This window comes from Ascidia mentula, chromosome 2 (genome assembly GCF_947561715.1).
Source record: "Ascidia mentula chromosome 2, kaAscMent1.1, whole genome shotgun sequence".
Lineage (NCBI taxonomy): Eukaryota > Metazoa > Chordata > Ascidiacea > Phlebobranchia > Ascidiidae > Ascidia > Ascidia mentula.
The window spans coordinates 19,401,522-19,417,722 of record NC_138567.1 but is presented as its reverse complement, the minus strand read 5'-3'; the positions used below and the strand labels follow the sequence as shown (position 1 = coordinate 19,417,722).

The 16,201-nt window shown below is 44.0% G+C and overlaps 74 non-coding genes and 9 pseudogenes across 74 annotated transcripts; all 83 read right to left on the bottom strand.

Moving 5' to 3' along the window:
- Positions 1–30: 30 nt before the first annotated feature.
- On the bottom strand, positions 31–149 carry LOC145891440 (5S ribosomal RNA). Its single transcript, XR_014400231.1, has one exon. It is a non-coding gene; the product is annotated as a 5S ribosomal RNA (ribosomal RNA).
- Positions 150–214: 65 nt separating this feature from the next.
- LOC145892239 (5S ribosomal RNA) lies at positions 215–333 on the bottom strand. Its single transcript, XR_014400985.1, has one exon. It is a non-coding gene; the product is annotated as a 5S ribosomal RNA (ribosomal RNA).
- A 65-nt stretch (positions 334–398) lies between these two features.
- LOC145892547 (5S ribosomal RNA) lies at positions 399–517 on the bottom strand (annotated as a pseudogene).
- Positions 518–582: 65 nt separating this feature from the next.
- LOC145891874 (5S ribosomal RNA) lies at positions 583–701 on the bottom strand. Its single transcript, XR_014400644.1, has one exon. It is a non-coding gene; the product is annotated as a 5S ribosomal RNA (ribosomal RNA).
- A 65-nt stretch (positions 702–766) lies between these two features.
- On the bottom strand, positions 767–885 carry LOC145891694 (5S ribosomal RNA). Its single transcript, XR_014400470.1, has one exon. It is a non-coding gene; the product is annotated as a 5S ribosomal RNA (ribosomal RNA).
- Positions 886–950: 65 nt separating this feature from the next.
- Positions 951–1,069, bottom strand: LOC145891292 (5S ribosomal RNA). Its single transcript, XR_014400093.1, has one exon. It is a non-coding gene; the product is annotated as a 5S ribosomal RNA (ribosomal RNA).
- A 65-nt stretch (positions 1,070–1,134) lies between these two features.
- Positions 1,135–1,253, bottom strand: LOC145892238 (5S ribosomal RNA). Its single transcript, XR_014400984.1, has one exon. It is a non-coding gene; the product is annotated as a 5S ribosomal RNA (ribosomal RNA).
- A 65-nt stretch (positions 1,254–1,318) lies between these two features.
- LOC145892302 (5S ribosomal RNA) lies at positions 1,319–1,437 on the bottom strand. The gene has a single exon (XR_014401041.1). It is a non-coding gene; the product is annotated as a 5S ribosomal RNA (ribosomal RNA).
- Positions 1,438–1,502: 65 nt separating this feature from the next.
- LOC145892102 (5S ribosomal RNA) lies at positions 1,503–1,621 on the bottom strand. The gene has a single exon (XR_014400860.1). It is a non-coding gene; the product is annotated as a 5S ribosomal RNA (ribosomal RNA).
- Positions 1,622–1,686: 65 nt separating this feature from the next.
- On the bottom strand, positions 1,687–1,805 carry LOC145891515 (5S ribosomal RNA). Its single transcript, XR_014400302.1, has one exon. It is a non-coding gene; the product is annotated as a 5S ribosomal RNA (ribosomal RNA).
- Positions 1,806–1,870: 65 nt separating this feature from the next.
- On the bottom strand, positions 1,871–1,989 carry LOC145892443 (5S ribosomal RNA; annotated as a pseudogene).
- Positions 1,990–2,054: 65 nt separating this feature from the next.
- LOC145892447 (5S ribosomal RNA) lies at positions 2,055–2,173 on the bottom strand. Its single transcript, XR_014401118.1, has one exon. It is a non-coding gene; the product is annotated as a 5S ribosomal RNA (ribosomal RNA).
- A 65-nt stretch (positions 2,174–2,238) lies between these two features.
- Positions 2,239–2,357, bottom strand: LOC145892355 (5S ribosomal RNA). The gene has a single exon (XR_014401091.1). It is a non-coding gene; the product is annotated as a 5S ribosomal RNA (ribosomal RNA).
- A 65-nt stretch (positions 2,358–2,422) lies between these two features.
- LOC145891873 (5S ribosomal RNA) lies at positions 2,423–2,541 on the bottom strand. The gene has a single exon (XR_014400643.1). It is a non-coding gene; the product is annotated as a 5S ribosomal RNA (ribosomal RNA).
- Positions 2,542–2,606: 65 nt separating this feature from the next.
- On the bottom strand, positions 2,607–2,725 carry LOC145892354 (5S ribosomal RNA). The gene has a single exon (XR_014401090.1). It is a non-coding gene; the product is annotated as a 5S ribosomal RNA (ribosomal RNA).
- Positions 2,726–2,790: 65 nt separating this feature from the next.
- On the bottom strand, positions 2,791–2,909 carry LOC145891872 (5S ribosomal RNA). Its single transcript, XR_014400642.1, has one exon. It is a non-coding gene; the product is annotated as a 5S ribosomal RNA (ribosomal RNA).
- A 65-nt stretch (positions 2,910–2,974) lies between these two features.
- On the bottom strand, positions 2,975–3,093 carry LOC145891938 (5S ribosomal RNA). The gene has a single exon (XR_014400705.1). It is a non-coding gene; the product is annotated as a 5S ribosomal RNA (ribosomal RNA).
- Positions 3,094–3,158: 65 nt separating this feature from the next.
- LOC145891291 (5S ribosomal RNA) lies at positions 3,159–3,277 on the bottom strand. Its single transcript, XR_014400092.1, has one exon. It is a non-coding gene; the product is annotated as a 5S ribosomal RNA (ribosomal RNA).
- A 65-nt stretch (positions 3,278–3,342) lies between these two features.
- LOC145892217 (5S ribosomal RNA) lies at positions 3,343–3,461 on the bottom strand. Its single transcript, XR_014400968.1, has one exon. It is a non-coding gene; the product is annotated as a 5S ribosomal RNA (ribosomal RNA).
- Positions 3,462–3,526: 65 nt separating this feature from the next.
- Positions 3,527–3,645, bottom strand: LOC145892338 (5S ribosomal RNA). The gene has a single exon (XR_014401075.1). It is a non-coding gene; the product is annotated as a 5S ribosomal RNA (ribosomal RNA).
- Positions 3,646–3,710: 65 nt separating this feature from the next.
- On the bottom strand, positions 3,711–3,829 carry LOC145892590 (5S ribosomal RNA; annotated as a pseudogene).
- A 65-nt stretch (positions 3,830–3,894) lies between these two features.
- On the bottom strand, positions 3,895–4,013 carry LOC145892301 (5S ribosomal RNA). Its single transcript, XR_014401040.1, has one exon. It is a non-coding gene; the product is annotated as a 5S ribosomal RNA (ribosomal RNA).
- A 65-nt stretch (positions 4,014–4,078) lies between these two features.
- LOC145891638 (5S ribosomal RNA) lies at positions 4,079–4,197 on the bottom strand. Its single transcript, XR_014400418.1, has one exon. It is a non-coding gene; the product is annotated as a 5S ribosomal RNA (ribosomal RNA).
- Positions 4,198–4,262: 65 nt separating this feature from the next.
- LOC145892329 (5S ribosomal RNA) lies at positions 4,263–4,381 on the bottom strand. Its single transcript, XR_014401067.1, has one exon. It is a non-coding gene; the product is annotated as a 5S ribosomal RNA (ribosomal RNA).
- A 65-nt stretch (positions 4,382–4,446) lies between these two features.
- On the bottom strand, positions 4,447–4,565 carry LOC145892353 (5S ribosomal RNA). Its single transcript, XR_014401089.1, has one exon. It is a non-coding gene; the product is annotated as a 5S ribosomal RNA (ribosomal RNA).
- A 65-nt stretch (positions 4,566–4,630) lies between these two features.
- On the bottom strand, positions 4,631–4,749 carry LOC145891870 (5S ribosomal RNA). The gene has a single exon (XR_014400641.1). It is a non-coding gene; the product is annotated as a 5S ribosomal RNA (ribosomal RNA).
- Positions 4,750–4,814: 65 nt separating this feature from the next.
- LOC145891693 (5S ribosomal RNA) lies at positions 4,815–4,933 on the bottom strand. The gene has a single exon (XR_014400469.1). It is a non-coding gene; the product is annotated as a 5S ribosomal RNA (ribosomal RNA).
- A 65-nt stretch (positions 4,934–4,998) lies between these two features.
- On the bottom strand, positions 4,999–5,117 carry LOC145891289 (5S ribosomal RNA). The gene has a single exon (XR_014400090.1). It is a non-coding gene; the product is annotated as a 5S ribosomal RNA (ribosomal RNA).
- Positions 5,118–5,182: 65 nt separating this feature from the next.
- LOC145892259 (5S ribosomal RNA) lies at positions 5,183–5,301 on the bottom strand. The gene has a single exon (XR_014401002.1). It is a non-coding gene; the product is annotated as a 5S ribosomal RNA (ribosomal RNA).
- A 65-nt stretch (positions 5,302–5,366) lies between these two features.
- LOC145892352 (5S ribosomal RNA) lies at positions 5,367–5,485 on the bottom strand. Its single transcript, XR_014401088.1, has one exon. It is a non-coding gene; the product is annotated as a 5S ribosomal RNA (ribosomal RNA).
- Positions 5,486–5,550: 65 nt separating this feature from the next.
- LOC145891869 (5S ribosomal RNA) lies at positions 5,551–5,669 on the bottom strand. Its single transcript, XR_014400640.1, has one exon. It is a non-coding gene; the product is annotated as a 5S ribosomal RNA (ribosomal RNA).
- Positions 5,670–5,734: 65 nt separating this feature from the next.
- On the bottom strand, positions 5,735–5,853 carry LOC145891691 (5S ribosomal RNA). The gene has a single exon (XR_014400467.1). It is a non-coding gene; the product is annotated as a 5S ribosomal RNA (ribosomal RNA).
- Positions 5,854–5,918: 65 nt separating this feature from the next.
- LOC145892211 (5S ribosomal RNA) lies at positions 5,919–6,037 on the bottom strand. The gene has a single exon (XR_014400963.1). It is a non-coding gene; the product is annotated as a 5S ribosomal RNA (ribosomal RNA).
- A 65-nt stretch (positions 6,038–6,102) lies between these two features.
- LOC145892351 (5S ribosomal RNA) lies at positions 6,103–6,221 on the bottom strand. Its single transcript, XR_014401087.1, has one exon. It is a non-coding gene; the product is annotated as a 5S ribosomal RNA (ribosomal RNA).
- Positions 6,222–6,286: 65 nt separating this feature from the next.
- On the bottom strand, positions 6,287–6,405 carry LOC145892460 (5S ribosomal RNA; annotated as a pseudogene).
- Positions 6,406–6,470: 65 nt separating this feature from the next.
- On the bottom strand, positions 6,471–6,589 carry LOC145891439 (5S ribosomal RNA). Its single transcript, XR_014400230.1, has one exon. It is a non-coding gene; the product is annotated as a 5S ribosomal RNA (ribosomal RNA).
- A 65-nt stretch (positions 6,590–6,654) lies between these two features.
- LOC145892237 (5S ribosomal RNA) lies at positions 6,655–6,773 on the bottom strand. The gene has a single exon (XR_014400983.1). It is a non-coding gene; the product is annotated as a 5S ribosomal RNA (ribosomal RNA).
- Positions 6,774–6,838: 65 nt separating this feature from the next.
- Positions 6,839–6,957, bottom strand: LOC145892546 (5S ribosomal RNA; annotated as a pseudogene).
- A 65-nt stretch (positions 6,958–7,022) lies between these two features.
- LOC145891868 (5S ribosomal RNA) lies at positions 7,023–7,141 on the bottom strand. Its single transcript, XR_014400639.1, has one exon. It is a non-coding gene; the product is annotated as a 5S ribosomal RNA (ribosomal RNA).
- Positions 7,142–7,206: 65 nt separating this feature from the next.
- On the bottom strand, positions 7,207–7,325 carry LOC145891689 (5S ribosomal RNA). Its single transcript, XR_014400466.1, has one exon. It is a non-coding gene; the product is annotated as a 5S ribosomal RNA (ribosomal RNA).
- Positions 7,326–7,390: 65 nt separating this feature from the next.
- On the bottom strand, positions 7,391–7,509 carry LOC145891288 (5S ribosomal RNA). Its single transcript, XR_014400089.1, has one exon. It is a non-coding gene; the product is annotated as a 5S ribosomal RNA (ribosomal RNA).
- A 65-nt stretch (positions 7,510–7,574) lies between these two features.
- LOC145892236 (5S ribosomal RNA) lies at positions 7,575–7,693 on the bottom strand. The gene has a single exon (XR_014400982.1). It is a non-coding gene; the product is annotated as a 5S ribosomal RNA (ribosomal RNA).
- A 65-nt stretch (positions 7,694–7,758) lies between these two features.
- On the bottom strand, positions 7,759–7,877 carry LOC145892298 (5S ribosomal RNA). The gene has a single exon (XR_014401038.1). It is a non-coding gene; the product is annotated as a 5S ribosomal RNA (ribosomal RNA).
- Positions 7,878–7,942: 65 nt separating this feature from the next.
- Positions 7,943–8,061, bottom strand: LOC145892459 (5S ribosomal RNA; annotated as a pseudogene).
- Positions 8,062–8,126: 65 nt separating this feature from the next.
- On the bottom strand, positions 8,127–8,245 carry LOC145892279 (5S ribosomal RNA). The gene has a single exon (XR_014401022.1). It is a non-coding gene; the product is annotated as a 5S ribosomal RNA (ribosomal RNA).
- Positions 8,246–8,310: 65 nt separating this feature from the next.
- On the bottom strand, positions 8,311–8,429 carry LOC145891637 (5S ribosomal RNA). Its single transcript, XR_014400417.1, has one exon. It is a non-coding gene; the product is annotated as a 5S ribosomal RNA (ribosomal RNA).
- Positions 8,430–8,494: 65 nt separating this feature from the next.
- On the bottom strand, positions 8,495–8,613 carry LOC145890888 (5S ribosomal RNA). The gene has a single exon (XR_014399714.1). It is a non-coding gene; the product is annotated as a 5S ribosomal RNA (ribosomal RNA).
- Positions 8,614–8,678: 65 nt separating this feature from the next.
- Positions 8,679–8,797, bottom strand: LOC145892350 (5S ribosomal RNA). The gene has a single exon (XR_014401086.1). It is a non-coding gene; the product is annotated as a 5S ribosomal RNA (ribosomal RNA).
- A 65-nt stretch (positions 8,798–8,862) lies between these two features.
- On the bottom strand, positions 8,863–8,981 carry LOC145891867 (5S ribosomal RNA). The gene has a single exon (XR_014400638.1). It is a non-coding gene; the product is annotated as a 5S ribosomal RNA (ribosomal RNA).
- A 65-nt stretch (positions 8,982–9,046) lies between these two features.
- Positions 9,047–9,165, bottom strand: LOC145891688 (5S ribosomal RNA). The gene has a single exon (XR_014400465.1). It is a non-coding gene; the product is annotated as a 5S ribosomal RNA (ribosomal RNA).
- Positions 9,166–9,230: 65 nt separating this feature from the next.
- On the bottom strand, positions 9,231–9,349 carry LOC145891287 (5S ribosomal RNA). Its single transcript, XR_014400088.1, has one exon. It is a non-coding gene; the product is annotated as a 5S ribosomal RNA (ribosomal RNA).
- Positions 9,350–9,414: 65 nt separating this feature from the next.
- On the bottom strand, positions 9,415–9,533 carry LOC145892159 (5S ribosomal RNA). Its single transcript, XR_014400914.1, has one exon. It is a non-coding gene; the product is annotated as a 5S ribosomal RNA (ribosomal RNA).
- A 65-nt stretch (positions 9,534–9,598) lies between these two features.
- On the bottom strand, positions 9,599–9,717 carry LOC145892349 (5S ribosomal RNA). Its single transcript, XR_014401085.1, has one exon. It is a non-coding gene; the product is annotated as a 5S ribosomal RNA (ribosomal RNA).
- A 65-nt stretch (positions 9,718–9,782) lies between these two features.
- Positions 9,783–9,901, bottom strand: LOC145891866 (5S ribosomal RNA). The gene has a single exon (XR_014400637.1). It is a non-coding gene; the product is annotated as a 5S ribosomal RNA (ribosomal RNA).
- Positions 9,902–9,966: 65 nt separating this feature from the next.
- On the bottom strand, positions 9,967–10,085 carry LOC145891687 (5S ribosomal RNA). The gene has a single exon (XR_014400464.1). It is a non-coding gene; the product is annotated as a 5S ribosomal RNA (ribosomal RNA).
- A 65-nt stretch (positions 10,086–10,150) lies between these two features.
- On the bottom strand, positions 10,151–10,269 carry LOC145891286 (5S ribosomal RNA). The gene has a single exon (XR_014400087.1). It is a non-coding gene; the product is annotated as a 5S ribosomal RNA (ribosomal RNA).
- A 65-nt stretch (positions 10,270–10,334) lies between these two features.
- Positions 10,335–10,453, bottom strand: LOC145892235 (5S ribosomal RNA). Its single transcript, XR_014400981.1, has one exon. It is a non-coding gene; the product is annotated as a 5S ribosomal RNA (ribosomal RNA).
- A 65-nt stretch (positions 10,454–10,518) lies between these two features.
- Positions 10,519–10,637, bottom strand: LOC145892297 (5S ribosomal RNA). Its single transcript, XR_014401037.1, has one exon. It is a non-coding gene; the product is annotated as a 5S ribosomal RNA (ribosomal RNA).
- Positions 10,638–10,702: 65 nt separating this feature from the next.
- Positions 10,703–10,821, bottom strand: LOC145892458 (5S ribosomal RNA; annotated as a pseudogene).
- A 65-nt stretch (positions 10,822–10,886) lies between these two features.
- Positions 10,887–11,005, bottom strand: LOC145892278 (5S ribosomal RNA). The gene has a single exon (XR_014401021.1). It is a non-coding gene; the product is annotated as a 5S ribosomal RNA (ribosomal RNA).
- A 65-nt stretch (positions 11,006–11,070) lies between these two features.
- Positions 11,071–11,189, bottom strand: LOC145891636 (5S ribosomal RNA). The gene has a single exon (XR_014400416.1). It is a non-coding gene; the product is annotated as a 5S ribosomal RNA (ribosomal RNA).
- A 65-nt stretch (positions 11,190–11,254) lies between these two features.
- LOC145890886 (5S ribosomal RNA) lies at positions 11,255–11,373 on the bottom strand. The gene has a single exon (XR_014399712.1). It is a non-coding gene; the product is annotated as a 5S ribosomal RNA (ribosomal RNA).
- Positions 11,374–11,438: 65 nt separating this feature from the next.
- On the bottom strand, positions 11,439–11,557 carry LOC145892346 (5S ribosomal RNA). Its single transcript, XR_014401083.1, has one exon. It is a non-coding gene; the product is annotated as a 5S ribosomal RNA (ribosomal RNA).
- Positions 11,558–11,622: 65 nt separating this feature from the next.
- On the bottom strand, positions 11,623–11,741 carry LOC145891865 (5S ribosomal RNA). The gene has a single exon (XR_014400636.1). It is a non-coding gene; the product is annotated as a 5S ribosomal RNA (ribosomal RNA).
- A 65-nt stretch (positions 11,742–11,806) lies between these two features.
- LOC145891686 (5S ribosomal RNA) lies at positions 11,807–11,925 on the bottom strand. The gene has a single exon (XR_014400463.1). It is a non-coding gene; the product is annotated as a 5S ribosomal RNA (ribosomal RNA).
- Positions 11,926–11,990: 65 nt separating this feature from the next.
- On the bottom strand, positions 11,991–12,109 carry LOC145891285 (5S ribosomal RNA). Its single transcript, XR_014400086.1, has one exon. It is a non-coding gene; the product is annotated as a 5S ribosomal RNA (ribosomal RNA).
- A 65-nt stretch (positions 12,110–12,174) lies between these two features.
- On the bottom strand, positions 12,175–12,293 carry LOC145892157 (5S ribosomal RNA). The gene has a single exon (XR_014400912.1). It is a non-coding gene; the product is annotated as a 5S ribosomal RNA (ribosomal RNA).
- Positions 12,294–12,358: 65 nt separating this feature from the next.
- LOC145892345 (5S ribosomal RNA) lies at positions 12,359–12,477 on the bottom strand. The gene has a single exon (XR_014401082.1). It is a non-coding gene; the product is annotated as a 5S ribosomal RNA (ribosomal RNA).
- A 65-nt stretch (positions 12,478–12,542) lies between these two features.
- LOC145891863 (5S ribosomal RNA) lies at positions 12,543–12,661 on the bottom strand. Its single transcript, XR_014400634.1, has one exon. It is a non-coding gene; the product is annotated as a 5S ribosomal RNA (ribosomal RNA).
- A 65-nt stretch (positions 12,662–12,726) lies between these two features.
- LOC145891685 (5S ribosomal RNA) lies at positions 12,727–12,845 on the bottom strand. Its single transcript, XR_014400462.1, has one exon. It is a non-coding gene; the product is annotated as a 5S ribosomal RNA (ribosomal RNA).
- Positions 12,846–12,910: 65 nt separating this feature from the next.
- Positions 12,911–13,029, bottom strand: LOC145892344 (5S ribosomal RNA). The gene has a single exon (XR_014401081.1). It is a non-coding gene; the product is annotated as a 5S ribosomal RNA (ribosomal RNA).
- A 65-nt stretch (positions 13,030–13,094) lies between these two features.
- On the bottom strand, positions 13,095–13,213 carry LOC145891862 (5S ribosomal RNA). Its single transcript, XR_014400633.1, has one exon. It is a non-coding gene; the product is annotated as a 5S ribosomal RNA (ribosomal RNA).
- A 65-nt stretch (positions 13,214–13,278) lies between these two features.
- LOC145892048 (5S ribosomal RNA) lies at positions 13,279–13,397 on the bottom strand. Its single transcript, XR_014400810.1, has one exon. It is a non-coding gene; the product is annotated as a 5S ribosomal RNA (ribosomal RNA).
- A 65-nt stretch (positions 13,398–13,462) lies between these two features.
- LOC145891670 (5S ribosomal RNA) lies at positions 13,463–13,581 on the bottom strand. The gene has a single exon (XR_014400448.1). It is a non-coding gene; the product is annotated as a 5S ribosomal RNA (ribosomal RNA).
- Positions 13,582–13,646: 65 nt separating this feature from the next.
- LOC145891166 (5S ribosomal RNA) lies at positions 13,647–13,765 on the bottom strand. Its single transcript, XR_014399976.1, has one exon. It is a non-coding gene; the product is annotated as a 5S ribosomal RNA (ribosomal RNA).
- A 65-nt stretch (positions 13,766–13,830) lies between these two features.
- Positions 13,831–13,949, bottom strand: LOC145891807 (5S ribosomal RNA). The gene has a single exon (XR_014400580.1). It is a non-coding gene; the product is annotated as a 5S ribosomal RNA (ribosomal RNA).
- Positions 13,950–14,014: 65 nt separating this feature from the next.
- Positions 14,015–14,133, bottom strand: LOC145891502 (5S ribosomal RNA). Its single transcript, XR_014400290.1, has one exon. It is a non-coding gene; the product is annotated as a 5S ribosomal RNA (ribosomal RNA).
- Positions 14,134–14,198: 65 nt separating this feature from the next.
- Positions 14,199–14,317, bottom strand: LOC145892619 (5S ribosomal RNA; annotated as a pseudogene).
- A 65-nt stretch (positions 14,318–14,382) lies between these two features.
- Positions 14,383–14,501, bottom strand: LOC145892664 (5S ribosomal RNA; annotated as a pseudogene).
- A 65-nt stretch (positions 14,502–14,566) lies between these two features.
- On the bottom strand, positions 14,567–14,685 carry LOC145891145 (5S ribosomal RNA). Its single transcript, XR_014399956.1, has one exon. It is a non-coding gene; the product is annotated as a 5S ribosomal RNA (ribosomal RNA).
- Positions 14,686–14,750: 65 nt separating this feature from the next.
- Positions 14,751–14,869, bottom strand: LOC145890738 (5S ribosomal RNA). Its single transcript, XR_014399574.1, has one exon. It is a non-coding gene; the product is annotated as a 5S ribosomal RNA (ribosomal RNA).
- A 65-nt stretch (positions 14,870–14,934) lies between these two features.
- LOC145891165 (5S ribosomal RNA) lies at positions 14,935–15,053 on the bottom strand. Its single transcript, XR_014399975.1, has one exon. It is a non-coding gene; the product is annotated as a 5S ribosomal RNA (ribosomal RNA).
- Positions 15,054–15,118: 65 nt separating this feature from the next.
- LOC145891064 (5S ribosomal RNA) lies at positions 15,119–15,237 on the bottom strand. Its single transcript, XR_014399879.1, has one exon. It is a non-coding gene; the product is annotated as a 5S ribosomal RNA (ribosomal RNA).
- Positions 15,238–16,201: the final 964 nt, after the last annotated feature.

Sequence of the window (16,201 nt, the reverse complement as noted above, 5' to 3'; positions counted from 1 at the left end):
TTCAAAGTATACTTTGTGCAAATAGAAAAATGACTACAACACTTGGTATTCCTAGGCGGTCACCCATCCAAGTACCAACCAAGCCCGAGGTTACTTAACTGCCGAGATCGAACGAGATCGGGTGCTTTCAACCTGGTATGGCCGTAGACGTTTGTAAGTCTGTTATGACGATCTTTATGCGCAATTCAAAGCATACTTTGTATAAATAGAAAAATGACTACAACACTTGGTATTCCTAGGATGTCACCCATCCAAGTACCAACCAAGCCCGAGGTTGCTTAACTGCCGAGATCGAACGAGATCGTGTGCTTTCAACCTGGTATGGCCGTAGACGTTTGTTAGTCTGTTTTGACGACATTTATGGGCAATTCAAAGCATACTTTGGGTAAATAGAAAAATGACTACAACACTTGGTATACCAAAGAGGACACCCATCCAAATACTAACCAAGCCCGAGGTTGCTTAACTGCCGAGATCGAACGAGATCGTGTGCTTTCAACCTGGTATGGCCGAAGACGTTTGTTAGTCTGTTATGACGATCTTTATGCGCAATTCAAAGCATAATTTGTATAAATAGAAAAATGACTACAACACTTGGTATTCCTAGGATGTCACCCATCCAAGTACCAACCAAGCCCGAGGTTGCTTAACTGCCGAGATCGAACGAGATCGGGTGCTTTCAACCTGGTATGGCCGTAGACGTTTGTTAGTCTGTTTTGACGACATTTATGGGCAATTCAAAGCACACTTTGTGCAAACAGTAAAATGACTACAACACTTGGTATTCCTAGGCGGTCACCAATCCAAGTACTTACCAAGCCCGAGGTTGCTTAACTGCCGAGATCGAACGAGATCGGGTGCTTTCAACCTGGTATGGCCGTAGACGTTTGTTAGACTGTTTTGACGACATTTATGCGCAATTCAAAGCATACTTTGGGTAAACAGAAAAATGACTACAACACTTGGTATTCCTAGGCGGTCACCCATCCAAGTACTAACCAAGCCCGAGGTTGCTTAACTGCCGAGATCGAACGAGATCGTGTGCTTTCAACCTGGTATGGCCGTAGACGTTTGTTAGTCTGTTATGACGATCTTTATGCGCAATTCAAAGCATACTTTGTATAAATAGAAAAATGACTACAACACTTGGTATTCCTAGGATGTCACCCATCCAAGTACCAACCAAGCCCGAGGTTGCTTAACTGCCGAGATCGAACGAGATCGTGTGCTTTCAACCTGGTATGGCCGTAGACGTTTGTTAGTCTGTTTTGACGACCTTTATGGGCAATTCAAAGCATACTTTGTGCAAATAGTAAAATGAATACAACACTTGGTATTCCTAGGCGGTCACCCATCCAAGTACCAACCAAGCCCGAGGTTGCTTAACTGCCGAGATCGAACGAGATCGGGTGCTTTCAACCTGGTGTGGCCTTAGACGTTTGTTAATCTGTTTTGACGACATTTATGGGCAATTCAAAGCATACTTTGTGCAAATAGTAAAATGAATACAACACTTGGTATTCCTAGGCGGTCACCCATCCAAGTACTAACCAAGCCCGAGGTTGCTTAACTGCCGAGATCGAACGAGATCGGGTGCTTTCAACCTGGTGTGGCCTTAGACGTTTGTTAATCTGTTTTGACGACATTTATGGGCAATTCAAAGTATACTTTGTGCAAATAGAAAAATGACTACAACACTTGGTATTCCTAGGCGGTCACCCATCCAAGTACTAACCAAGCCCGAGGTTGCTTAACTGCCGAGATCGAACGAGATCGGGTGCTTTCAACCTGGTATGGCCGTAGACGTTTGTTAGTCTGTTTTGACGACATTTATGGGCAATTCAAAGCATACTTTGTGCAAATAGTAAAATGAATACAACACTTGGTTATCCTAGGCGGTCACCCATCCAAGTACTAACCAAGCCCGAGGTTACTTAACTGCCGAGATCGAACGAGATCGTGTGCTTTCAACCTGGTATGGCCGTAGACGATTGTTAGTCTGTTATGACGATCTTTATGCGCAATTCAAAGCATACTTTGTGGAAATAGAAAATTGTCTACAACACTTGGTATTCCTAGGCGGTCACCCATCCAAGTACTAACCAAGCCCGAGGTTGCTTAACTGCCGAGATCGAACGAGATCGGGTGCTTTCAACCTGGTATGGCCGTAGACGTTTGTTAGTCTGTTTTGACGACATATATGGGCAATTCAAAGCATACTTTGGGTAAATAGAAAAATGACTACAACACTTGGTATACCAAAGAGGACACCCATCCAAATACTAACCAAGCCCGAGGTTGCTTAACTGCCGAGATCGAACGAGATCGTGTGCTTTCAACCTGGTATGGCCGTAGACGTTTGTTAGTCTGTTATGACGATCTTTATGCGCAATTCAAAGCATACTTTGTATAAATAGAAAAATGACTACAACACTTGGTATTCCTAGGATGTCACCCATCCAAGTACCAACCAAGCCCGAGGTTGCTTAACTGCCGAGATCGAACGAGATCGGGTGCTTTCAACCTGGTATGGCCGTAGACGTTTGTTAGTCTGTTTTGACGACATTTATGGGCAATTCAAAGCATACTTTGGGTAAATAGAAAAATGACTACAACACTTGGTATACCAAAGAGGACACCCATCCAAATACTAACCAAGCCCGAGGTTGCTTAACTGCCGAGATCGAACGAGATCGTGTGCTTTCAACCTGGTATGGCCGTAGACGTTTGTTAGTCTGTTATGACGATCTTTATGCGCAATTCAAAGCATACTTTGTATAAATAGAAAAATGACTACAACACTTGGTATTCCTAGGATGTCACCCATCCAAGTACCAACCAAGCCCGAGGTTGCTTAACTGCCGAGATCGAACGAGATCGGGTGCTTTCAACCTGGTATGGCCGTAGACGTTTGTTAGTCTGTTTTGACGACATTTATGGGCAATTCAAAGCATACTTTGTGCAAACAGTAAAATGACTACAACACTTGGTATTCCTAGGCGGTCACCAAACCAAGTACTTACCAAGCCCGAGGTTGCTTAACTGCCGAGATCGAACGAGATCGGGTGCTTTCAACCTGGTATGGCCGTAGACGTTTGTTAGACTGTTTTGACGACATTTATGCGCAATTCAAAGCATACTTTGGGTAAACAGAAAAATGACTACAACACTTGGTATTCCTAGGCGGTCACCCATCCAAGTACTAACCAAGCCCGAGGTTGCTTAACTGCCGAGATCGAACGAGATCGTGTGCTTTCAACCTGGTATGGCCGTAGACGTTTGTTAGTCTGTTATAACGATCTTTATGCGCAATTCAAAGCATACTTTGTATAAATAGAAAAATGACTACAACACTTGGTATTCCTAGGATGTCACCCATCCAAGTACCAACCAAGCCCGAGGTTGCTTAACTGCCGAGATCGAACAAGATCGGGTGCTTTCAACCTGGTATGGCCGTAGACGTTTGTTAGTCTGTTTTGACGACATTTATGGGTAATTCAAAGCATACTTTGTGCAAACAGTAAAATGACTACAACACTTGGTATTCCTAGGCGGTCACCAATCCAAGTACTTACCAAGCCCGAGGTTGCTTAACTGCCGAGATCGAACGAGATCGGGTGCTTTCGACCTGGTATGGTCTTAGACGTTTGTTAGTCTGTTTTGACGACATTTATGGGCAATTCAAAGCATACTTTGTGCAAATAGTAAAATGAATACAACACTTGGTATTCCTAGGATGTCACCCATCCAAGTACCAACCAAGCCCGAGGTTACTTAACTGCCGAGATCGAACGAGATCGTGTGCTTTCAACCTGGTATGGCCGTAGACGTTTGTTAGTCTGTTTTGACGACATTTATGGGCAATTCAAAGCATACTTTGTGCAAATAGTAAAATGAATACAACACTTGGTATTCCTAGGCGGTCACCCATCCAAGTACCAACCAAGCCCGAGGTTGCTTAACTGCCGAGATCGAACGAGATCGGGTGCTTTCAACCTGGTGTGGCCTTAGACGTTTGTTAATCTGTTTTGACGACATTTATGGGCAATTCAAAGTATACTTTGTGCAAATAGAAAAATGACTACAACACTTGGTATTCCTAGGCGGTCACCCATCCAAGTACTAACCAAGCCCGAGGTTGCTAAACATCCGAGATCGAACGAGATCGGGTGCTTTCAACCTGGTATGGCCGTAGACGATTGTTAGTCTGTTATGACGATCTTTATGCGCAATTCAAAGCATACTTTGTGGAAATAGAAAATTGTCTACAACACTTGGTATTCCTAGGCGGTCACCCATCCAAGTACTAACCAAGCCCGAGGTTGCTTAACTGCCGAGATCGAACGAGATCGGGTGCTTTCAACCTGGTATGGCCGTAGACGTTTGTTAGTCTGTTTTGACGACATATATGGGCAATTCAAAGCATACTTTGGGTAAATAGAAAAATGACTACAACACTTGGTATACCAAAGAGGACACCCATCCAAATACTAACCAAGCCCGAGGTTGCTTAACTGCCGAGATCGAACGAGATCGTGTGCTTTCAACCTGGTATGGCCGTAGACGTTTGTTAGTCTGTTATGACGATCTTTATGCGCAATTCAAAGCATACTTTGTATAAATAGAAAAATGACTACAACACTTGGTATTCCTAGGATGTCACCCATCCAAGTACCAACCAAGCCCGAGGTTGCTTAACTGCCGAGATCGAACGAGATCGGGTGCTTTCAACCTGGTATGGCCGTAGACGTTTGTTAGTCTGTTTTGACGACATTTATGGGCAATTCAAAGCATACTTTGTGCAAACAGTAAAATGACTACAACACTTGGTATTCCTAGGCGGTCACCAATCCAAGTACTTACCAAGCCCGAGGTTGCTTAACTGCCGAGATCGAACGAGATCGGGTGCTTTCAACCTGGTATGGCCGTAGACGTTTGTTAGACTGTTTTGACGACCTTAATGCGCAATTCAAAGCATACTTTGGGTAAACAGAAAAATGACTACAACACTTGGTATTCCTAGGCGGTCACCCATCCAAGTACTAACCAAGCCCGAGGTTGCTTAACTGCCGAGATCGAACGAGATCGTGTGCTTTCAACCTGGTATGGCCGTAGACGTTTGTTAGTCTGTTATGACGATCTTTATGCGCAATTCAAAGCATACTTTGTATAAATAGAAAAATGACTACAACACTTGGTATTCCTAGGATGTCACCCATCCAAGTAACAACCAAGCCCGAGGTTGCTTAACTGCCGAGATCGAACGAGATCGGGTGCTTTCAACCTGGTATGGCCGTAGACGTTTGTTAGTCTGTTTTGACGACATTTATGGGCAATTCAAAGCATACTTTGGGTAAATAGAAAAATGACTACAACACTTGGTATACCAAAGAGGACACCCATCCAAATACTAACCAAGCCCGAGGTTGCTTAACTGCCGAGATCGAACGAGATCGTGTGCTTTCAACCTGGTATGGCCGTAGACGTTTGTTAGTCTGTTATGACGATCTTTATGCGCAATTCAAAGCATACTTTGTATAAATAGAAAAATGACTACAACACTTGGTATTCCTAGGATGTCACCCATCCAAGTACCAACCAAGCCCGAGGTTGCTTAACTGCCGAGATCGAACGAGATCGGGTGCTTTCAACCTGGTATGGCCGTAGACGTTTGTTAGTCTGTTTTGACGACATTTATGGGCAATTCAAAGCATACTTTGTGCAAACAGTAAAATGACTACAACACTTGGTATTCCTAGGCGGTCACCAATCCAAGTACTTACCAAGCCCGAGGTTGCTTAACTGCCGAGATCGAACGAGATCGGGTGCTTTCAACCTGGTATGGCCGTAGACGATTGTTAGTCTGTTATGACGATCTTTATGCGCAATTCAAAGCATACTTTGTGGAAATAGAAAATTGTCTACAACACTTGGTATTCCTAGGCGGTCACCCATCCAAGTACTAACCAAGCCCGAGGTTGCTTAACTGCCGAGATCGAACGAGATCGGGTGCTTTCAACCTGGTATGGCCGTAGACGTTTGTTAGTCTGTTTTGACGACATATATGGGCAATTCAAAGCATACTTTGGGTAAATAGAAAAATGACTACAACACTTGGTATACCAAAGAGGACACCCATCCAAATACTAACCAAGCCCGAGGTTGCTTAACTGCCGAGATCGAACGAGATCGTGTGCTTTCAACCTGGTATGGCCGTAGACGTTTGTTAGTCTGTTATGACGATCTTTATGCGCAATTCAAAGTATACTTTGTGCAAATAGAAAAATGACTACAACACTTGGTATTCCTAGGATGTCACCCATCCAAGTACCAACCAAGCCCGAGGTTACTTAACTGCCGAGATCGAACGAGATCGTGTGCTTTCAACCTGGTATGGCCGTAGACGTTTGTTAGTCTGTTTTGACGACATTTATGGGCAATTCAAAGTATACTTTGTGCAAATAGAAAAATGACTACAACACTTGGTATTCCTAGGCGGTCACCCATCCAAGTACCAACCAAGCCCGAGGTTACTTAACTGCCGAGATCGAACGAGATCGGGTGCTTTCAACCTGGTATGGCCGTAGACGTTTGTAAGTCTGTTATGACGATCTTTATGCGCAATTCAAAGCATACTTTGTATAAATAGAAAAATGACTACAACACTTGGTATTCCTAGGATGTCACCCATCCAAGTACCAACCAAGCCCGAGGTTGCTTAACTGCCGAGATCGAACGAGATCGTGTGCTTTCAACCTGGTATGGCCGTAGACGTTTGTTAGTCTGTTTTGACGACATTTATGGGCAATTCAAAGCATACTTTGGGTAAATAGAAAAATGACTACAACACTTGGTATACCAAAGAGGACACCCATCCAAATACTAACCAAGCCCGAGGTTGCTTAACTGCCGAGATCGAACGAGATCGTGTGCTTTCAACCTGGTATGGCCGAAGACGTTTGTTAGTCTGTTATGACGATCTTTATGCGCAATTCAAAGCATACTTTGTATAAATAGAAAAATGACTACAACACTTGGTATTCCTAGGATGTCACCCATCCAAGTACCAACCAAGCCCGAGGTTGCTTAACTGCCGAGATCGAACGAGATCGGGTGCTTTCAACCTGGTATGGCCGTAGACGTTTGTTAGTCTGTTTTGACGACATTTATGGGCAATTCAAAGCACACTTTGTGCAAACAGTAAAATGACTACAACACTTGGTATTCCTAGGCGGTCACCAATCCAAGTACTTACCAAGCCCGAGGTTGCTTAACTGCCGAGATCGAACGAGATCGGGTGCTTTCAACCTGGTATGGCCGTAGACGTTTGTTAGACTGTTTTGACGACATTTATGCGCAATTCAAAGCATACTTTGGGTAAACAGAAAAATGACTACAACACTTGGTATTCCTAGGCGGTCACCCATCCAAGTACTAACCAAGCCCGAGGTTGCTTAACTGCCGAGATCGAACGAGATCGTGTGCTTTCAACCTGGTATGGCCGTAGACGTTTGTTAGTCTGTTATGACGATCTTTATGCGCAATTCAAAGCATACTTTGTATAAATAGAAAAATGACTACAACACTTGGTATTCCTAGGATGTCACCCATCCAAGTACCAACCAAGCCCGAGGTTGCTTAACTGCCGAGATCGAACGAGATCGTGTGCTTTCAACCTGGTATGGCCGTAGACGTTTGTTAGTCTGTTTTGACGACCTTTATGGGCAATTCAAAGCATACTTTGTGCAAATAGTAAAATGAATACAACACTTGGTATTCCTAGGCGGTCACCCATCCAAGTACCAACCAAGCCCGAGGTTGCTTAACTGCCGAGATCGAACGAGATCGGGTGCTTTCAACCTGGTGTGGCCTTAGACGTTTGTTAATCTGTTTTGACGACATTTATGGGCAATTCAAAGTATACTTTGTGCAAATAGAAAAATGACTACAACACTTGGTATTCCTAGGATGTCACCCATCCAAGTACCAACCAAGCCCGAGGTTACTTAACTGCCGAGATCGAACGAGATCGTGTGCTTTCAACCTGGTATGGCCGTAGACGTTTGTTAGTCTGTTTTGACGACATTTATGGGCAATTCAAAGTATACTTTGTGCAAATAGAAAAATGACTACAACACTTGGTATTCCTAGGCGGTCACCCATCCAAGTACCAACCAAGCCCGAGGTTACTTAACTGCCGAGATCGAACGAGATCGGGTGCTTTCAACCTGGTGTGGCCTTAGACGTTTGTTAATCTGTTTTGACGACATTTATGGGCAATTCAAAGTATACTTTGTGCAAATAGAAAAATGACTACAACACTTGGTATTCCTAGGCGGTCACCCATCCAAGTACTAACCAAGCCCGAGGTTGCTAAACATCCGAGATCGAACGAGATCGGGTGCTTTCAACCTGGTATGGCCGTAGACGATTGTTAGTCTGTTATGACGATCTTTATGCGCAATTCAAAGCATACTTTGTGGAAATAGAAAATTGTCTACAACACTTGGTATTCCTAGGCGGTCACCCATCCAAGTACTAACCAAGCCCGAGGTTGCTTAACTGCCGAGATCGAACGAGATCGGGTGCTTTCAACCTGGTATGGCCGTATACGTTTGTTAGTCTGTTTTGACGACATATATGGGCAATTCAAAGCATACTTTGGGTAAATAGAAAAATGACTACAACACTTGGTATACCAAAGAGGACACCCATCCAAATACTAACCAAGCCCGAGGTTGCTTAACTGCCGAGATCGAACGAGATCGTGTGCTTTCAACCTGGTATGGCCGTAGACGTTTGTTAGTCTGTTATGACGATCTTTATGCGCAATTCAAAGCATACTTTGTATAAATAGAAAAATGACTACAACACTTGGTATTCCTAGGATGTCACCCATCCAAGTACCAACCAAGCCCGAGGTTGCTTAACTGCCGAGATCGAACGAGATCGGGTGCTTTCAACCTGGTATGGCCGTAGACGTTTGTTAGTCTGTTTTGACGACATTGATGGGCAATTCAAAGCATACTTTGTGCAAACAGTAAAATGACTACAACACTTGGTATTCCTAGGCGGTCACCAATCCAAGTACTTACCAAGCCCGAGGTTGCTTAACTGCCGAGATCGAACGAGATCGGGTGCTTTCAACCTGGTATGGCCGTAGACGTTTGTTAGACTGTTTTGACGACATTTATGCGCAATTCAAAGCATACTTTGGGTAAACAGAAAAATGACTACAACACTTGGTATTCCTAGGCGGTCACCCATCCAAGTACTAACCAAGCCCGAGGTTGCTTAACTGCCGAGATCGAACGAGATCGTGTGCTTTCAACCTGGTATGGCCGTAGACGTTTGTTAGTCTGTTATGACGATCTTTATGCGCAATTCAAAGCATACTTTGTATAAATAGAAAAATGACTACAACTCTTGGTATTCCTAGGATGTCACCCATCCAAGTACCAACCAAGCCCGAGGTTGCTTAACTGCCGAGATCGAACGAGATCGGGTGCTTTCAACCTGGTATGGCCGTAGACGTTTGTTAGTCTGTTTTGACGACATTTATGGGCAATTCAAAGCATACTTTGGGTAAATAGAAAAATGACTACAACACTTGGTATACCAAAGAGGACACCCATCCAAATACTAACCAAGCCCGAGGTTGCTTAACTGCCGAGATCGAACGAGATCGTGTGCTTTCAACCTGGTATGGCCGTAGACGTTTGTTAGTCTGTTATGACGATCTTTATGCGCAATTCAAAGCATACTTTGTATAAATAGAAAAATGACTACAACACTTGGTATTCCTAGGATGTCACCCATCCAAGTACCAACCAAGCCCGAGGTTGCTTAACTGCCGAGATCGAACGAGATCGGGTGCTTTCAACCTGGTATGGCCGTAGACGTTTGTTAGTCTGTTTTGACGACATTTATGGGCAATTCAAAGCACACTTTGTGCAAACAGTAAAATGACTACAACACTTGGTATTCCTAGGCGGTCACCAATCCAAGTACTTACCAAGCCCGAGGTTGCTTAACTGCCGAGATCGAACGAGATCGGGTGCTTTCAACCTGGTATGGCCGTAGACGTTTGTTAGACTGTTTTGACGACATTTATGCGCAATTCAAAGCATACTTTGGGTAAACAGAAAAATGACTACAACACTTGGTATTCCTAGGCGGTCACCCATCCAAGTACTAACCAAGCCCGAGGTTGCTTAACTGCCGAGATCGAACGAGATCGTGTGCTTTCAACCTGGTATGGCCGTAGACGTTTGTTAGTCTGTTATGACGATCTTTATGCGCAATTCAAAGCATACTTTGTATAAATAGAAAAATGACTACAACACTTGGTATTCCTAGGATGTCACCCATCCAAGTACCAACCAAGCCCGAGGTTGCTTAACTGCCGAGATCGAACGAGATCGTGTGCTTTCAACCTGGTATGGCCGTAGACGTTTGTTAGTCTGTTTTGACGACCTTTATGGGCAATTCAAAGCATACTTTGTGCAAATAGTAAAATGAATACAACACTTGGTATTCCTAGGCGGTCACCCATCCAAGTACCAACCAAGCCCGAGGTTGCTTAACTGCCGAGATCGAACGAGATCGGGTGCTTTCAACCTGGTGTGGCCTTAGACGTTTGTTAATCTGTTTTGACGACATTTATGGGCAATTCAAAGTATACTTTGTGCAAATAGAAAAATGACTACAACACTTGGTATTCCTAGGATGTCACCCATCCAAGTACCAACCAAGCCCGAGGTTACTTAACTGCCGAGATCGAACGAGATCGTGTGCTTTCAACCTGGTATGGCCGTAGACGTTTGTTAGTCTGTTTTGACGACATTTATGGGCAATTCAAAGTATACTTTGTGCAAATAGAAAAATGACTACAACACTTGGTATTCCTAGGCGGTCACCCATCCAAGTACCAACCAAGCCCGAGGTTACTTAACTGCCGAGATCGAACGAGATCGGGTGCTTTCAACCTGGTGTGGCCTTAGACGTTTGTTAATCTGTTTTGACGACATTTATGGGCAATTCAAAGTATACTTTGTGCAAATAGAAAAATGACTACAACACTTGGTATTCCTAGGCGGTCACCCATCCAAGTACTAACCAAGCCCGAGGTTGCTAAACATCCGAGATCGAACGAGATCGGGTGCTTTCAACCTGGTATGGCCGTAGACGATTGTTAGTCTGTTATGACGATCTTTATGCGCAATTCAAAGCATACTTTGTGGAAATAGAAAATTGTCTACAACACTTGGTATTCCTAGGCGGTCACCCATCCAAGTACTAACCAAGCCCGAGGTTGCTTAACTGCCGAGATCGAACGAGATCGGGTGCTTTCAACCTGGTATGGCCGTATACGTTTGTTAGTCTGTTTTGACGACATATATGGGCAATTCAAAGCATACTTTGGGTAAATAGAAAAATGACTACAACACTTGGTATACCAAAGAGGACACCCATCCAAATACTAACCAAGCCCGAGGTTGCTTAACTGCCGAGATCGAACGAGATCGTGTGCTTTCAACCTGGTATGGCCGTAGACGTTTGTTAGTCTGTTATGACGATCTTTATGCGCAATTCAAAGCATACTTTGTATAAATAGAAAAATGACTACAACACTTGGTATTCCTAGGATGTCACCCATCCAAGTACCAACCAAGCCCGAGGTTGCTTAACTGCCGAGATCGAACGAGATCGGGTGCTTTCAACCTGGTATGGCCGTAGACGTTTGTTAGTCTGTTTTGACGACATTGATGGGCAATTCAAAGCATACTTTGTGCAAACAGTAAAATGACTACAACACTTGGTATTCCTAGGCGGTCACCAATCCAAGTACTTACCAAGCCCGAGGTTGCTTAACTGCCGAGATCGAACGAGATCGGGTGCTTTCAACCTGGTATGGCCGTAGACGTTTGTTAGACTGTTTTGACGACATTTATGCGCAATTCAAAGCATACTTTGGGTAAACAGAAAAATGACTACAACACTTGGTATTCCTAGGCGGTCACCCATCCAAGTACTAACCAAGCCCGAGGTTGCTTAACTGCCGAGATCGAACGAGATCGTGTGCTTTCAACCTGGTATGGCCGTAGACGTTTGTTAGTCTGTTATGACGATCTTTATGCGCAATTCAAAGCATACTTTGTATAAATAGAAAAATGACTACAACTCTTGGTATTCCTAGGATGTCACCCATCCAAGTACCAACCAAGCCCGAGGTTGCTTAACTGCCGAGATCGAACGAGATCGGGTGCTTTCAACCTGGTATGGCCGTAGACGTTTGTTAGTCTGTTTTGACGACATTTATGGGCAATTCAAAGCATACTTTGGGTAAATAGAAAAATGACTACAACACTTGGTATACCAAAGAGGACACCCATCCAAATACTAACCAAGCCCGAGGTTGCTTAACTGCCGAGATCGAACGAGATCGTGTGCTTTCAACCTGGTATGGCCGTAGACGTTTGTTAGTCTGTTATGACGATCTTTATGCGCAATTCAAAGCATACTTTGTATAAATAGAAAAATGACTACAACACTTGGTATTCCTAGGATGTCACCCATCCAAGTACCAACCAAGCCCGAGGTTGCTTAACTGCCGAGATCGAACGAGATCGGGTGCTTTCAACCTGGTATGGCCGTAGACGTTTGTTAGTCTGTTTTGACGACATTTATGGGCAATTCAAAGCATACTTTGTGCAAACAGTAAAATGACTACAACACTTGGTATTCCTAGGCGGTCACCAATCCAAGTACTTACCAAGCCCGAGGTTGCTTAACTGCCGAGATCGAACGAGATCGGGTGCTTTCAACCTGGTATGGCCGTAGACGTTTGTTAGTCTGTTTTGACGACATATATGGGCAATTCAAAGCATACTTTGGGTAAATAGAAAAATGACTACAACACTTGGTATACCAAAGAGGACACCCATCCAAATACTAACCAAGCCCGAGGTTGCTTAACTGCCGAGATCGAACGAGATCGTGTGCTTTCAACCTGGTATGGCCGTAGACGTTTGTTAGTCTGTTATGACGATCTTTATGCGCAATTCAAAGCATACTTTGTATAAATAGAAAAATGACTACAACACTTGGTATTCCTAGGATGTCACCCATCCAAGTACCAACCAAGCCCGAGGTTGCTTAACTGCCGAGATCGAACGAGATCGGGTGCTTTCAACCTGGTATGGCCGTAGACGTTTGTTAGTCTGTTTTGACGACATTTATGGGCAATTCAAAGCATACTTTGGGTAAATAGAAAAATGACTACAACACTTGGTATACCAAAGAGGACACCCATCCAAATACTAACCAAGCCCGAGGTTGCTTAACTGCCGAGATCGAACGAGATCGGGTGCTTTCAACCTGGTATGGCCGTAGACGTTTGTTAGTCTGTTTTCACGACATTGATGCGCAATTCAAAGCATACTTTGGGTAAATAGAAAAATGACTACAACACTTGGTATTCCTAGGCGGTCACCCATCCAAGTACTAACCAGGCCCGAGGTTGCTTAACTGCCGAAATCGAACGAGATCGGGTGCTTTCAACCTGGTATGGCCGTAGACGTTTGTTAGTCTGTTTTCACGACATTGATGCGCAATTCAAAGCATACTTTGGGTAAATAGAAAAATGACTACAACACTTGGTATTCCTAGGCGGTCACCCATCCAAGTACTAACCAAGCCCGAGGTTGCTTAACTGCCGAAATCGAACGAGATCGGGTGCTTTCAACCTGGTATGGCCGTAGACGTTTGTTAGTCTGTTTTCACGACATTGATGCGCAATTCAAAGCATACTTGGGGTAAATAGAAAAATGACTACAACACTTGGTATTCCTAGGCGGTCACCCATCCAAGTACCAACCAAGCCCGAGGTTGCTTAACTGCCGAGATCGAACGAGATCGGGTGCTTTCAACCTGGTATGGCCTTAGACGTTTGTTAGTCTGTTTTGACGACATTTATGGGCAATTCAAAGTATACTTTGTGCAAATAGTAAAATGACTACAACACTTGGTATTCCTAGGCGGTCACCCATCCAAGTACTAACCAAGCCCGAGGTTGCTTAACTGCCGAGATCGAACGAGATCGGGTGCTTTCAACCTGGTATGGCCGTAGACGTTTGTTAGTCTGTTTTGACGACATTTATGGGCAATTCAAAGCATACTTTGTGCAAATAGTAAAATGAATACAACACTTGGTATTCCTAGGCGGTAACCCATCCAATTACTAACCAAGCCCGAGGTTGCTTAACTGCCGAGATCGAACGAGAACGGGTGCTTTCAATCTGGTATGGCCGCAGACGTTTGTTAGTCTGTTTTGACGACATTTATGCGCAATTCAAAGCATACTTTGGGTAAACAGAAAAATGACTACAACACTTGGTATTCCTAGGTGTTCACCCATCCAAGTACCAACCAAGCCCGAGGTTGCTCAACTGCCAAGATCCAACGAGATCTGGTGCTTTCAACCTGGTATGGCCGTAGACGTTTGTTAGTCTGTTATGACGATCTTTATGCGCAATTCAAAGCATACTTTGTGTAAATAGAAAAATGACTACAACACTTGGTATTCCTAGGCGGTCACCCATCCAAGTACTAACCAAGCCCGAGGTTGCTTAACTGCCGAGATCGAACGAGATCGGGTGCTTTCATCCTGGTATGGCCGTAGACGTTTGTTAGTCTGTTTTGACGACATTTACAGGGAATTCAAAGCATACTTTATGTAAATAGAAAAATGACTACAACACTTGGTATTCCCAGGCGGTCACCCATCCAAGTACTAACCAAGCCCGAGGTTGCTTAACTGCCGAGATCGAACGAGATCGGGTGCTTTCAACCTGGTATGGCCGTAGACGTTTGTTAGTTTGTTTTCACGACATTGATGCGCAATTCAAAGCATACTTTGGGTAAATAGAAAAATGACTACAACACTTGGTATTCCTAGGCGGTCACCCATCCAAGTACTAACCAAGCCCGAGGTTGCTTAACTGCCGAAATCGAACGAGATCGGGTGCTTTCAACCTGGTATGGCCGTAGACGTTTGTTAGTCTGTTTTCACGACATTGATGCGCAATTCAAAGCATACTTTGGGTAAATAGAAAAATGACTACAACACTTGGTATTCCTAGGCGGTTACCCATCCAAGTACTAACCAAGCCCGAGGTTGCTTAACTGCCGAGATCGAACGAGATCGGGTGCTTTCAACCTGGTATGACCGTAGACGTTTGTTAGTCTGTTATGACGATCTTCATGCGCAATTCTGTAAACGTCTTTGTTCGTTTTGTTTTTCACACGCTTTATTTCTTTTTGTATTTTCACTTCACCTTCACTTTAACTCACATGTTTTTCTTTGTTTACTTTTCACACTCACCTTTATAATATATTAGTAATTATTTTGCAATTTACTCGTTTTGATATGCCCGAGTGATCATGCTTGCGTGCCAAACGCGGGCAGAAATGATTGGTCAAGCGCTGGCGAGAGAAATAATGAGCGAAAAGCCAGACAGTTCTCTGGCGGTGGCGTGTGGTAAACACTGTTTTTGGTGGGAGATCTTATGTGGTAATTGCTGATGAACGCTAGTCGTAGTGGAATGTGTATTTTGTGCCAGTCTTAGAACAAACGTTGTTTTATTCTCGCTTTTATCGTTTTAATCTTTTTATACCTATTAGCCTTTTTCTATTGTATTACAAAAATAGCCACTTTGGTCGTGTGACTCCAGGCCTCTGCGATAGGCCGTTAGTGCAGAGTAGCCTAGGCCCAAGACAAGCTAATTTCGGTTACATTTGGCGAGCACGCCAGGACTCTGCTATCGCTTATAAGGGGTCACACGGCTTTCAGAGAACTTAATGTCTTTTAATTTGTTTTTATCGCCACCGCGCTTTGTACCGGGACAAGATGTTGGCCAGTTTGTTGCCTTATTTGAATCGTACTGTGAGAGTGTGAAAGCTAGTGAGGAAGTGAATCGTCATCTTTTTTTGACATCAATTGATGATGACCTCCGCTGGCTAGTTCAGGGAAACGACAATAATGTTTTTCAACTGAAGTACGATGAGTTAATTAGCCGCGCCCTAAAGCAAGGTTCTGACCACTCGCGCCTCCATGAAACACGCGCGATGTTGTTTGGCCGGCGGCAGTTGCCACAGGAAAGCATTAAGGACTTTGTGTATGCTTTGAAAGCTCTTGGCG